Genomic DNA, 12,830 nt, shown 5'->3' with positions numbered 1-12,830 from the left:
TGTGCTTGGGGAACACAGCCTAGGTAAGCAATGGCACTGACACTCTGACATCCAATGCAGTATTTTTGACACCCCAGTGCATTTTCCCAGGTTGTCTACAGCATCCCCACCCATGAGCTCCCCAAGTCAGGGTCAGGCCTTTGACTTCTCTCTCCACCAGATTTGTTTTCATAATCCCAGCCCTTGGTCATCACCCTCTAGCTCAAAAGACCCTCATGGCTCATCTTTGCCTAGAAAATAAAGTTCAAACCCATATGTCTCTAAGGCACATTCTGTGTGATGCCTCGTGAAGTCCTTCACCCTCTGGTCTCCGTCTCTCTCCCCAGATTCGGCTACAGTCTTCATCCTCTCCCCGTCTCCTGCCGGCAACCCTACACTTTCCAGGCATAATAGATCACTCACCATTTCCCAAACATACTGAGCTCTTGTGCCTCCAAGGACCTGCCTGGAATTCTACCCTCCTGACTTCTGAACTGGGGCAGCCTTCCAGGCCCAAAATAAACACCAGCGCCCCACAGGCTTCCCCTACGCCGCCCACACATGGTTAGTGCTCTGGAGGAGCAGTCCACACGCCCCTCTGACACAGCGTTAACACTTTTTCTCAATAAGGTTGTTAAGTAAAAAGCCTGGCTCCTCCACAAGTCCTCTAGTTCTTTGGGGCAAGGCTTGTCAGCTTCTTGTTCCTGTGTGGATAATCCCTAAGACTAGCAGCGGGTCTGCCCCAGAGGCATTCTCTGAATGTTTGTTGAAATAACACCTGTAAAAGACCATGGCTTAATTGCTCAGTATTTCTTACCAATGGGTCAGTAAAGGTTATCTCTGTGGATCAATTAGTAGAGACATGGCGGCTCTGAGTTCCAACAAGCAAAAAGTCAAGGCAGCTTGGGAAGCGAAGCAAAGAGGGCTGGTGAAATTAAAAATCAGTAGCCTTTGGCCACCTAGAGAGACCTTAATGCTCAAATTCAGGAGGAAGAATGGGAGGGAGCAACAGCTCAAGGGCAGAAACATGAGGCCATGTGATCCAAGGCAAGCTGGATGGAAAGGAGCAGCCAGCCTGAAACTGGCAGGAGAGCTCTGTGTTCCTAAAACACGCCCCGTTCCATTGTGATCACCTGCCAAAGGGAGAAAGGATAGCATGTGCTAAGTTCAAAGAGGCTGTGAGCAAATGGTTTAGGTTGAGTGCATATGTCTTCTTAGAAGTTCAGAAGACTGAAAGTCCTGCCAGGGCTGTTCCAGGCAATAAATTCTCTGGTGTCTACAGAAGATAAGAGGCAAAACTCTGGCCACTTAGGGAAATAAAAATTAAGATGATGAAAACAAAAGCCTTCCTGACTGCCTACTGGGCGGTACACACTGTCACATGCATTAGCCAGTTTGACCAGATCTGCTCCCTGGAAAGTACTTAAGGTCTGGATCTAAAGACCAGCATGAGAATCAGCTGACAGGTTTGCTCTGAGCCTTTGGGGAACAAGGATCTCAGAGGCTTATATGTGGGGGAGGGGCAAGGGGGAGGGAGGAGGGACACAGGGGAAGTGACAAATCTTTTTTAATAAGAGAGAAGGGAAGAAGTGTTGGCATAAATGGACGCAGGGGTACTAGCAGGAGCCAAGAGGCAAGCAGTCTAGCAAGAGAAGCAGAAAGGTAGTTCTGGAGTGACTCTGAGTTTAAAAGGCCCTCTTTGCACTGGGAAGCCAAGCCTCAAGAAGACCTGAAATTCACTGACCCAAATGCTGACCTCCCAGAAGGTGAGGACTATAATACTGTTCCCGGACGCACACCCCCAAATATAAAACAGACTGCAGAACAGACTCAGTCCTGGGGCAAGGATACAGGGAGATGACTTAAAGACTCTGATCTAGATAACCGCCTTCGGGCTGCTTCTCCTTGCCTAGAGGATGATGTCTGAAAACCAGCCAAGCATCCCTAAGAACAAATCATCCCAGTGCCCACAGGTGCCATGGTGCATCTGAGTGGTACCCAGTTTCTAGGACGAATCTTCGGGTGCCTTGTTAGGTGTGGGCCTGGAGAGGTGGAGCAAGGACAAGTGAGGGTGATTAAGGAGACCAGTGTCAGATCAACAGAAAGCCATAGTGTTCAGGGGCTGCAGGGGTCCACTTACAGTTGAGCAGGTTGTTCACTGCACCAGGACACATAGGTGTTGAAATCCAGTGATTACACTTCCCACTTCCCAGTGGGAAGATGAATGGAGCCAGAGGAAGAGGTATCTTTTTTGGATTCACACAAAAGGCAAAAAATGAGATCATGGAGGTCCAACAAAGAGGCATTTCCAGTTGAGGCTGAGTTAATATTTGACTGCTCAGAGCAATAGCCCTACCCTATTTCAAGCTCAGCAGGGCATCCCAGAAGGTGAGGAGGCTAAGAGGTCCACTGGGACAGAGATGGTAACAGGGGATGGTAGAAAGACCCTGGGAATCCAACAGGCCATGTCAGTCACTCATTACCTGCATGATCAGTTAGGCAACATCTCCCATCTCCAGTGGCAAAATGGGGTAAAGGTGCCTTCTTCATCAATGGCTGTGGTTAGGGTTAAATGAAGGGAAAGGGCCTAGGGCAGGGCTTGGTCCTTGGGATTGCTCTGTAAATGGTGGTTACCATGACGGCTGCACTGTCCCCAGGGTGAGAAATACAGAGCCTGCAACCTTGACACGCAAGGGTCACTGCAGAGGCAGACAGCCAAATGTGGGCTGAGAGGTCCAGCGCTGGCTTTGCATGAAACAACAGTAATGCATTGATTCCTCCAGTGCAACTGAGAGGGGCCCCCTTGGGAATCAAACCTGTTGCTGGTGTGTGTTGTGATCTGAACCGGAGCAGCCCTGCAGGACTCAAGGGCTTAGGGAAACCAGATGAGATTACCTGTGGGGCAGAGTGCCTGGCCAGGCAGGTGCTAAGCAAACATGAGCTCCTAACCCCTCTCCCCAGGGGGACTCTCAGGGTCCTCTGCCCCCGAGGCTGGCCCGCAGCAGGTTGAAGCAAACTGAAGAACCCTTTTTGTGTAAGCACTGCTGAATTCATTAATGCAACAGTAATAACGATTATAAGCCCACTTACATTTCTTGAGCATCTTTTACATGAAAGGCCCTCAGAGGAAGCAATGGTATTTCTCTCATACACTGAATGTCTCCTCAGTCTAAACTTTTATACATTCTTCAGTATGACCATACCACTTGCTATGTACCCACTTAGCCAATATTCATTTTTGCTTTAATATAAATATGAAATATTTCAAGTACCACAGTCATGTGTGAAAAATGATGCTTAACTTTCTTTCCTGCATAAGAGGAAGTGATTTAGGTACAAGGTTGTCACCCTCAGTTAACTGAAGGAAAGGGGGATTTGTCCTAGATTTTACTCTATTCTCCCAAATATTTAGAATTATGTACTTACATAAATTCAGGATTCAGTGGTCAGCAATTTATTGAATGTGAGCCAAATGTGTTATGCATGTTATCCCATTTAAGCATCACTGCAAACAGTAAAGTTGGTCATTACTCCTATTTTATAGATAAGGAAACTGAATCTAAAAGATACTAAACAACCTGTCCAAACTAGAAGTCTACGCAAAGGGATGTTACTGTGATATTAGCAAATGTTGCTGAATGAATGGTAAGCTCATAAGGAGCTTAAACAGCTGCAGCAGAGCACAGCTTATAAAGACCAAATGCCATGCACGAAGGATTACGGGGATGGACTGTTTGAAACAAGAATTTACTGGAAAACAGGAAAAGGGAAATTACTGTTTCCAGAAAGAGAACATTTTCAGCACCAGCCCAGAAGCTCTAATCACTGAGGAAAAGGGAAATGTTAGCTAACTGCTCCTGGATCCACAACACCCCAGGGGACAAAATGCTTCTATAAGGAAAAAGACACATGAGGGAATAGAGAAAATAACGCATGCCTGGAAATCAAACCTTAAAGAGGGACAGGAGGGCTCTGGGACAAGCCCTGATTTTGACCTTGGCCTGATGCAGAGGGCATAAGGCTGAGAAAGGAGTCAGGGGACAGGAGGAGAGGACAACACAGTGCTTAAGAGCAGAGGCTTAGAGCCAAACTCTGGTTCAAATCCCTGATCTACAACCTGATAGCTGTGGGCCCCAAGGCTCATCATGTCATCTAAGCGCAAAGCTCTTATTCTATCGAAAAACATGGATAATAGATTAATTCATGCATAAGAGCCCTTAGAGGTTTAGCTCAGAGCCTTCATCACCCTATGTGTGTTAGTTTCCTGTAGCTGCTGTACAAACTACCCCAAAAGTGGTGACTTAAAACAACAGAAACTTATTCTCTCACAGCTCTGGAGGCCACAGGTTTGAAATCAGTATCAAGGGGCCGAAATCAGGTTATTGGCAGGGTTGTGCTCCCTACAGAGGCTCCAGGGAAGAATCTGTTCCCTGCCTTTTCCAATTTACGGTGCCTGCTGGCATTCCTTGGCTTGTGGCCCCATTATTACCTTCAAATCTCTATTCTGTCTTCCTATCATCTTCTCCTCTGTGCCTCTGGATATCAAATCTCTGCCTGTCTCTTTTTTTCTTTTCTTTTCTTCCCCTTTGGCTGCAGCATGCAGGAGTCTGATGTGCCATCTCAGTTCCCAGACCAGGGATTGAACCCGGGCTGCAGCAGTGAAAGCACTGATTCCACTAGACCAGGGAACTCCCCATCTCTTTGTCTGTCTCTTGTAAGCACACTCATGATTGCATTTAGGGCCCATTTCTATAATGTAGGATGAAGGCATTATCTCAACATCCTTCACCCCACTACAAAGGCTTTTTTCCTAAATAAGTTAGCTCCAGGGATTAGAAATTAGTACCTTTGGTGGGGGGACCATTATTCAGCCTGTTATACACAGTAAACCCTCAGTAAATATCTGTTGTGGTAGCTCTTATTACTATTAATAGAGATGAGCCAAAACAATTCTAAGCCCAGGAAAGTGTCTAGGGACGGATAAGAGAGGGAAAACTCCAGAAGTCCTTCAGGGGCTGTTTGTACTTTACCACAAAAGCCAACAGTGGGGCCATAGCTTTTGTACCCTATGCTCTCACATACAGGTAAACTACCTGGCTCCATATTATAAGCTTCGAGTGGGAAAAGTGAAGGTGCAACCCTGCATTCAGATCCACTCTGCCCCTTCCCAGAGCAGGATGCTGGGGATTTTTCTACCTCAGCTCAGTGTTCCTAACTGTAAAATGGGACTGCTTAAGGCTCAAATATACATGTGAATGATGTAGCACACAGCAAGTGCAATAAAAAGGTTGTGTGCACTATGACTGAACCAGCGATGTGTGCAGGGGGTGGGGTGAGTAAACAAAATGACAATAACCTATACATACAGGCTTTGTCCCTGCTCCCATCCTTACTCAAAGACATCTCGGGCTGTCACCAGGCGTGCATCCAAGGAGAAGCCCTAGGGGGTCCCAGATGCAAGGTTGAGATCCCCTTCTGGGACTGGCATATTATACAGGTTTTCCAGAGCCCATCATCTGTCTCTTCTGGAACCAGGAGTTATGAATGACTTGGAGGGCGTTCAATGCAGCATTCTTACGGCATATGTGATCTTTGTTCTGATAACTAATGAAATACTTCTGACACTTAATGAAATGCCACAAGAAAAGAACAAGGGCTCTTTGGAGCCTTGTCTGAGAGCAGAGTCACTCAAGCTTAAAATCTGGCTCCAATCTTTCCTAACGTACAGGCAGAGGTGTGCATACCAGTGAGCCCAGCTCCGCTACAAGCTCTCTCACCATAAAGAGCTAAGGTTTCAGATTTAGAGAGCAAAGCATCTTAAAACACTGCTTATCTGGTTAGCATCAACAGGTAACTTCTTGTCAAACAATTCAAGGACTAAGTGGAAATCCTGCTTCAACAGAGGGTAAAGAACAAAAGTTTCCTTGCAGGAGGAAAACCAAAAAAGACCAAAAATGTGGAGTATGCATTTCAAACAGTTGTACCTGCTTTCTCTGCGAACTGCCCAGGATTGTCACGGAGGTTTTCCAAGGAGAAACACAAACAAGGTCAAAGATACCCCTTCTTGCCGTGTAGTTTCTTCCTCCCTGTAGGTAACAAGACTCCACAGGTAGCGACAGAAGGTCAGGAAGATGGCATGTGGCTTTGCAAAGTTTAATTAACAGCAAAAATTTCCTACCCAATGTCATGAAGCAGATCATTTGGCTTCTGGGACCCTCAGGGCAGAAACAACATATTGCTCCAGAGTTATTAATGATGAAATGCAAATGGTCTATAAGAAAGTGGGCAGGAAAGGAGGAGCTGGAAAAACAAGTGATTTCTACCCGCAGCCAGAGACAGTTCACCGGGGAGGCGGGAAAGGGTGGGAGAGCTGTGATCTAGGCTCAATTCTGTTTGTCCTGTTTCAAAACAAAATGGACCTTTCAAGCAAAAGCACACACATACACATGCACACACATACTACAGCCACACATGCATATACATATATATACTACATACACACACACACATATATACTACATACACACACACATGCACACACACACACACACACATAAATGCACATACAAGAAATTACAGAAAAAGACACAAGTCTCTAAAACCCAAAGATGATCTGGCCCATGATAATAAAATAATCAAGCCATGTTGGTTTTGAACAGCATCTTATGCTTTTCGAAGTACTTTTACAGCTCTTACCTCATCCGACCCTCTCAGCACGTCTCCGGGGTAGACAGAGGACAAATAACCATTCAGATTTTATAGATCAGATTAAGTGATTCCCGAAGGTCACCCAGCTAGCACTGACGGCGCTGAGACAGGAAGTGCACTGGCCTAATGACTCCCGGCCCTGGGCTTCCCCGAGGTAAGAAATGTCACTGCTTCAGACAGAAAAGGGTTGAGGTCCAGGGGGAGACCAAGAACAGAACATCAGATGTGTGGGCGGCAGTTTTAAGAAAAACCCATGTCAGGAGGCGGCAGCCTGAACAGAGGGTCGAGCTGTGGATGCATCTGGAGAGGAAAAAAACCCAACACGTTCTAGAGCCAGGGGGAAAACTGGTTTGAGTGCTGTCTCCCAGCCACCAGCTTCCCACCACTCTGGATGGCAGGAGGGTAGTGGGAGCATTCAAAACAGAAATCGGGCCTCACTCACACATTGGTATTTGGCAAGAGACCTTAACGAACTTATAAAACCCCTTTATTTTACAAACACATAAACTAAGGCTCCAAGAAGTGAGGCGACTTCCCCAAGATCAAAGTGCTGGCGAGAGCTGGGGACTGGACCCTGGATGGAAGGAATACAAAGTTCCTCATTCCATGCCAGCCGCCTGGGGCATCTACTATCTTTAACTTCACTATCACTGCCCTTGATTAACACTGCACGTCCAGAGAAGGGCACGTGAGGGTGGTGTAGGGAATGCATGGTTTTTCCTCTTCTTCTTTTTACTAGGAAACTTCAAGGTTGCATTTCCCATAGACAACTGCCAGACACGATGTGTCGAAGTGGCTGGTGGTCCTGCTAGCATAGAAACCGTCCTCTTACGAGGTTATTCTTAAGACCCCAAACACAGGTACGCTAGAGTAGGCTGGATAAGGCTACCCCAGACCCCAAGATGCCAACACCCCAATCCCCAGAACCTGTGAGTGTTACCTTATGTGGCAAAGGGATTTTGCAGATATGGTTAAGGGCTTTGAGAGGAGAAGACTTTCCTGGATCATCTGAGTGGGTGTGATGTAATCACAAGGGTCCTTATAAGGAGGAGATGGGCAGATAAGAGTTAAAGACATACACACAAAAAGCTAGAGATGCAGATGAGCTGACAGAAGGAAGAGGCTGGAGTGAAGGAAGGAAAGGCCCTGGGACCAAGGAAGGCAGGGCAGCTCCAGAAGCTGGAAAGAGAAGGAAACAAATCCTCCCTTGAATACCCTAGAAGGAATGTAGCCCTACTGACAAACCTTGATTTTAGACTTTTTTTTCTTTTTCTTTTTTCCTTGTTTACTGCAGCACCTGCAGCATGTAGAAGTTCCCAGGCTAGGGGTAGAATCAGAACCGCAGCTGCCGGCCTACACCACAGCCACAGCAACACGGGATCTGAGCTGCATTTGTGACCTATACCACAGCTCATGGTCAACACTGAGTCCTGAACCCACTGAGCAAAGCCAGGGATCAAACTTATATCCTCACAGGGGCAATGTCAGGTCTTTAACCCACTGAGCCACAATGGGAAATCCTAGACTTCTGATTTCCAGACCATAAGAATAAATTCGTGCTGTTTTAAGCCACCAAATGTGGGATCAGTGTAACTGCATCAACGGGAAACTAATACATCTATTGCAAAACTAGAGGAGCAAGCCCAAGCTCCCAGGGAGTAATCCCTAGCTTCATGAGCTTTATGGAGATGGGGTGGGGGTCGGGGGCTGCAGAGTCAAATATTTTGAAAATCACAAGGACATTAAGAAGAAATTTAGACCAACTTTACACTGGAGACATCATTTTGCCTTAAGAAGGAAAAGAGGCGGTTATCTATGTTTCCGGGGACTGTCTTTCTCAAAGAAATTCTATTTCAATCCCTCTTAAGACTGCTTGATAATCCCCCCTTGGAAAGGAGCCTGTGGACTTTCCCGGTCTCACCTGGATTCACTCTCATACACAGCCTGTCTTCCAGCCCCATCAGATCATTTAGAACTTTCAGATCATGACAGGCTCACCACACCTCCAAGACTCAGGCCCCCACCCCACCCTCATCTGCTTTTTGGGGAATGCCCGCCACACTCTTGGGCTCTGCTAAAATCCTTCTTCAAAGCGCAGCTCAGTCATCACTGCCTCTGTGAAGCTTTCCCTGGTCCTCTCTCTTCCCCTCCTGGGATCCTAGCTGCACCTAGGGTTGTGCTACCCAGAGTCCCGCCCTCGTGGACCAGACCTCATTTCTGGCTCCCTTGTCTTCCTCTGCAGTCCCAGGTCTCCACAGCCCAGTCTCTAAATCCCTAACAGGCCTTAGAGCTACAATTTATTGAGCACTTACTATGGACCGGGCCATGTAAATGCATTATTTCACTTAATTATTCAACATTCCCATATGATAGGAATTGTTATTGCTCTCAATTTGAAAGATGAAGCCCGAGGCTCAGAGAAGTAACTTTAGGATCCTTAAGAGAGCTCCAATCAATATTGACGTTGATTTCTTAGGGGTTTTTTTTGTTTGTTTGTTTTAGAGTGTGACTGTGTGTGTTTTAATGAGACAAAGGTCTGATACAGAAGCAAGTCTCTAGATCTATTCCAGCTAAGTAAATTCTATTTACTCATCAAGGCTGGTTTCAAATCCTACCTGTTCTGAACAGTATTCCCTGACTGTCCGTCCCACAAGGATTCCCATCTTCCTGAACTCTAGTCAACTTCTTTGCTGTTTTCTGGCCCGTGTTGTGTTATGTGAATTTACTACACAACCACCACCTCAGTGCCAGGCCCCCAAGAACAAGGACCATGGCTTCCAATATTTTGAACCCCTCCCTGGTGCCCAGGACTAGATGCAAAGGTTTCCCTGGGTGAGAGAGCTGAACCCTGCAAGGAAGCGATGCAGTTCATTTTAAACCCTGACTACTAAATCCCATCCACTTTGCAAGATGTGGCTCAAACTATCCAACCGCCAAAGAACTTTTCTGGACCACACCTGCCAGAAGGGAGCAACCTCACCCTCAAAATACCCATTTCCAAAATACCCACTTCAAAGGAAAGAACTCTAGTACTGGATTCTGACAGACCTACTTAGAATTCTGGTTCTGCTGCTTCTGAAGTGGATGATCTTGACCAAGTCACGTCATTCCTCTGAGCCTCAGTTTCCTGGTCTGTAAAATGTGAATATATGCATCAGCCTCAAAGGGCTGTGTGAGCTGTAAATGTTAAAATGCATTTGACATAGTGCCTGTACGTAAGAAATGCTCCCAAATGGTAGCCACTACCATCATTACTGTTTCTATGTTGCCTTAACTGGAAGCATTTACAGACATTTACATACATGCCTTTTCCAGCCTTCGAGAGCAGTGGTTCTCAAACTCTGGAACATATCAGCATCATTCAAAGTAAGGCTATCTAGGTCACAGTGCAGACTCACAGAACAGAATCCCCACTAGGCAGGGGAGATGGTGGGATGGTACGGACTGGGCGACTCTACTTTTAACAAGCCTCCCTACCCCACCACAACTGATTCTGATATGTGCTCACCAAACCTGAAAAATTCTCCTGGACAATTCTGCTGGACAAATAATTGGGGACAATGATTCCCAAGTTATTTCCCATGGAACCTTAAGGTTCCAAAGAGATACTTCCAGATCAATGGTTCCCAACCTTGGCTGGACTGGAATTATATCAATATCTAAGCACAACCCTTAGAGATCCAGATATTGATTTGGGATGTGACCAGGGTATCAAGACTTCTAAAAGATGGGCAAAGGATTCTGATGGCCAAAGTTAAAAACTGCCGCTGCGTTTGGATCCAGACACGACGTTTCTACAGCAATGCCTCTGAGGCTTCAACCAGAGCAGCTCAGCTTGTGTCTGTGTGACAAACTGACCCTCCACCTAAGACTGATTTTGCAGAAAGGATTCTTACATGTCAGAAAAATAGTACATTTGCAAATAGCTGCTCCAGCCTATCAATAAAGGCCTGGAGGATCCCTAACCTAGTTCTTATACCTTTGTGTCTGACCAGGGCCTTATAACATAGTAGATGCTTAATAAATATTTGTTAGAAGATTGAATCATTCTGTTTTATTTGTTATCTGGCTCCAAGTAGGTTTTCAGTTGCCCAGCATAACGACCTAACAGATTCTCAAACATCTAAGCCCCCGACAGCCTTCACCTCAAACCTCAAACATGAAACAGAGAGCGGGCAGACAGCCATCCAGAGGACAAGCTGACATTTCTTCTGAGGTCACGTACACTATCCAAGTTCCTAATGACTAATAATATAAGCAAATGTGATTTCTGTTAGCCAGAAAGAGCTCGACATTTGTCAGCAGTATGGGCCTCCCAGGCTAATATTTGGAGGATTTCATCTGAAACTGTCAAATTACAAGAGCATGACAGAAGCTCGTAGGAACTTCACAGTAAAGAGTAACTGGCCCCTTGTCAATAAGTGAAGAAGAAGAAGAGGAAGAGGAAGAGAAAGAGGAAGAAGAAGAGGAAGAGGAAGAGGGAGAAGAAGAAGAGGAAGAAGAAGAGGAAGAAGAAGAGGAGGAAGAAGAAGAGGAAGAAGAAGAAGAGGAAGAAGAAGAAGAAGAGGAAGAAGAAGAGGAAGAGGAAGAAGAAGAAGAAGAGGAAGAAGAAGAAGAAGAAAATTCCTGCCGCCAAAACGCATGGGCTTGGAATGCCTGCCGCCTAGGCCTGCAGCCAGTTTGAGCCCGTTCCCTAGGCAGCTCTCCTAGTTTCTCAACCACAGAGGCTGGAAGAGAAGGCCCTCGTACTCCAGGAATCTGGGAATCAGAGCACCTTCACATGTCAGCTCTCCCATGGCTCTAGGAATCTGAGCAGTCATTTAACCTCTGTTGGCCTTAGATCCCTCAAGTGTAACACATCTATCTACTTCATCAGCTCCTTAGAGCCAAGACTGCCTGCGTTCCAATCCTCACTCCTCACAAACTAGCTATGTGACCTTGGGCAGGTTACTCCCCTTCTCTGAGCCTCTGTCTCCTCACCTTTAAAATGGGGACAATATTAGAGTCTATCTCATCCGGTTGTCAGTACAAAGAGAGAGGAACGGTGCCTGTCACAGATCAGGCATTCCATAAACTGGAGCTGTTATCAATCTGCCATTCTAAAAGCAAGAGTTTTGAAAAACAAATTTTTGTCTTTCCCTTTCTTTAGTATGTTTTTTCTCACTTTGGTGGCAAAACTCACTGGGCAGCAAACTTCGCCTTAATGGACCTGAGACTTTTTACGTTTTTTTTTTTTTTTTTTAGCCTATCTGATGTGAACGTCTGTATGACTCACTGCAGAAAGACTAACATGTTTGACAATGGGATGCTTCCCCAGGACACAGAAGGAATGCCATTAACATGTGAAAGATATGCCCTGAACCTAACTTTCTAGAATCTGAACAGTTCTGAACTCTAAAATGCATTTCAGATAAGGGACTGGGGAGTTACATTATTATGGGCTTGTGGTCAGGCTGAAGGTAGATAGCTCATGTCCAGTCCTTTGCCTTAGCGGCAGCAGCCCCTCACTCCCAGAGTGAGGTTGGAGGGTCCCCAAGTTTATAGGTTGGTTTTTCATTTACTCTCCCACTGACGGGCCAGGCCTCAGACCTCTCCCTTCCATAAACTCAGATTTGGTTCATCATTCAGCATTCGGCAAAGGCATCTTCTCTGTGAAATAAATGATCTTCTCTCTCCAAACTCTGCCTCAGCAGGTCAAGAGTATGTGGCTGGCAAAGGTGGATGGATGGCACCTCCTCCCCACCTCCAGGTGGCTGGCAGCTCAGAAGGACTCTCACACAGCATCAGCCACCATGGGAAAGGGTGGCCATTGATGCTACTGTCTGGACTGCAAGTGACAAGAGGGGCTAGGTGGTACATTGGTGCCCTGCCTGGGATGGGCATTAACTTGGCTTCACTGCTAAATCACATATTTCTTAAGCAGAGAGGGCATAGCTTAAACTTTTTTTCTTCCTGTAAATGTGTGTTTGTTGTTGTTGTTGTTGCCACTTTTGTATAAATATTTTCTCAGAATCTACCAGGGACCTTGGGCACGCAACAGATATTGCTGAGTCAATGTGAAAAATTCATCAGTGCTGGTGGATTCATCCACTGACAAGCTCTTCTCAGCCTGTGTGTTTCTATGTGTCCATGGGCACTCCCTA

At 46.1% G+C, this 12,830-nt stretch overlaps 1 protein-coding gene across 1 annotated transcript in view; it reads right to left on the bottom strand.

The window, feature by feature from the left end:
- THSD4 (thrombospondin type 1 domain containing 4) overlaps nt 1-12,830 on the bottom strand; it is a 549,832-nt gene that overhangs the window by 449,453 nt on the left and 87,549 nt on the right. The window lies entirely within an intron of this gene.

The sequence above is a fragment of the Phacochoerus africanus genome, chromosome 2 (genome assembly GCF_016906955.1).
Source record: "Phacochoerus africanus isolate WHEZ1 chromosome 2, ROS_Pafr_v1, whole genome shotgun sequence".
NCBI lineage: Eukaryota > Metazoa > Chordata > Mammalia > Artiodactyla > Suidae > Phacochoerus > Phacochoerus africanus.
Note: the sequence above shows the minus strand (reverse complement) of the source record. Positions and strands in the feature narration are given on the sequence as shown.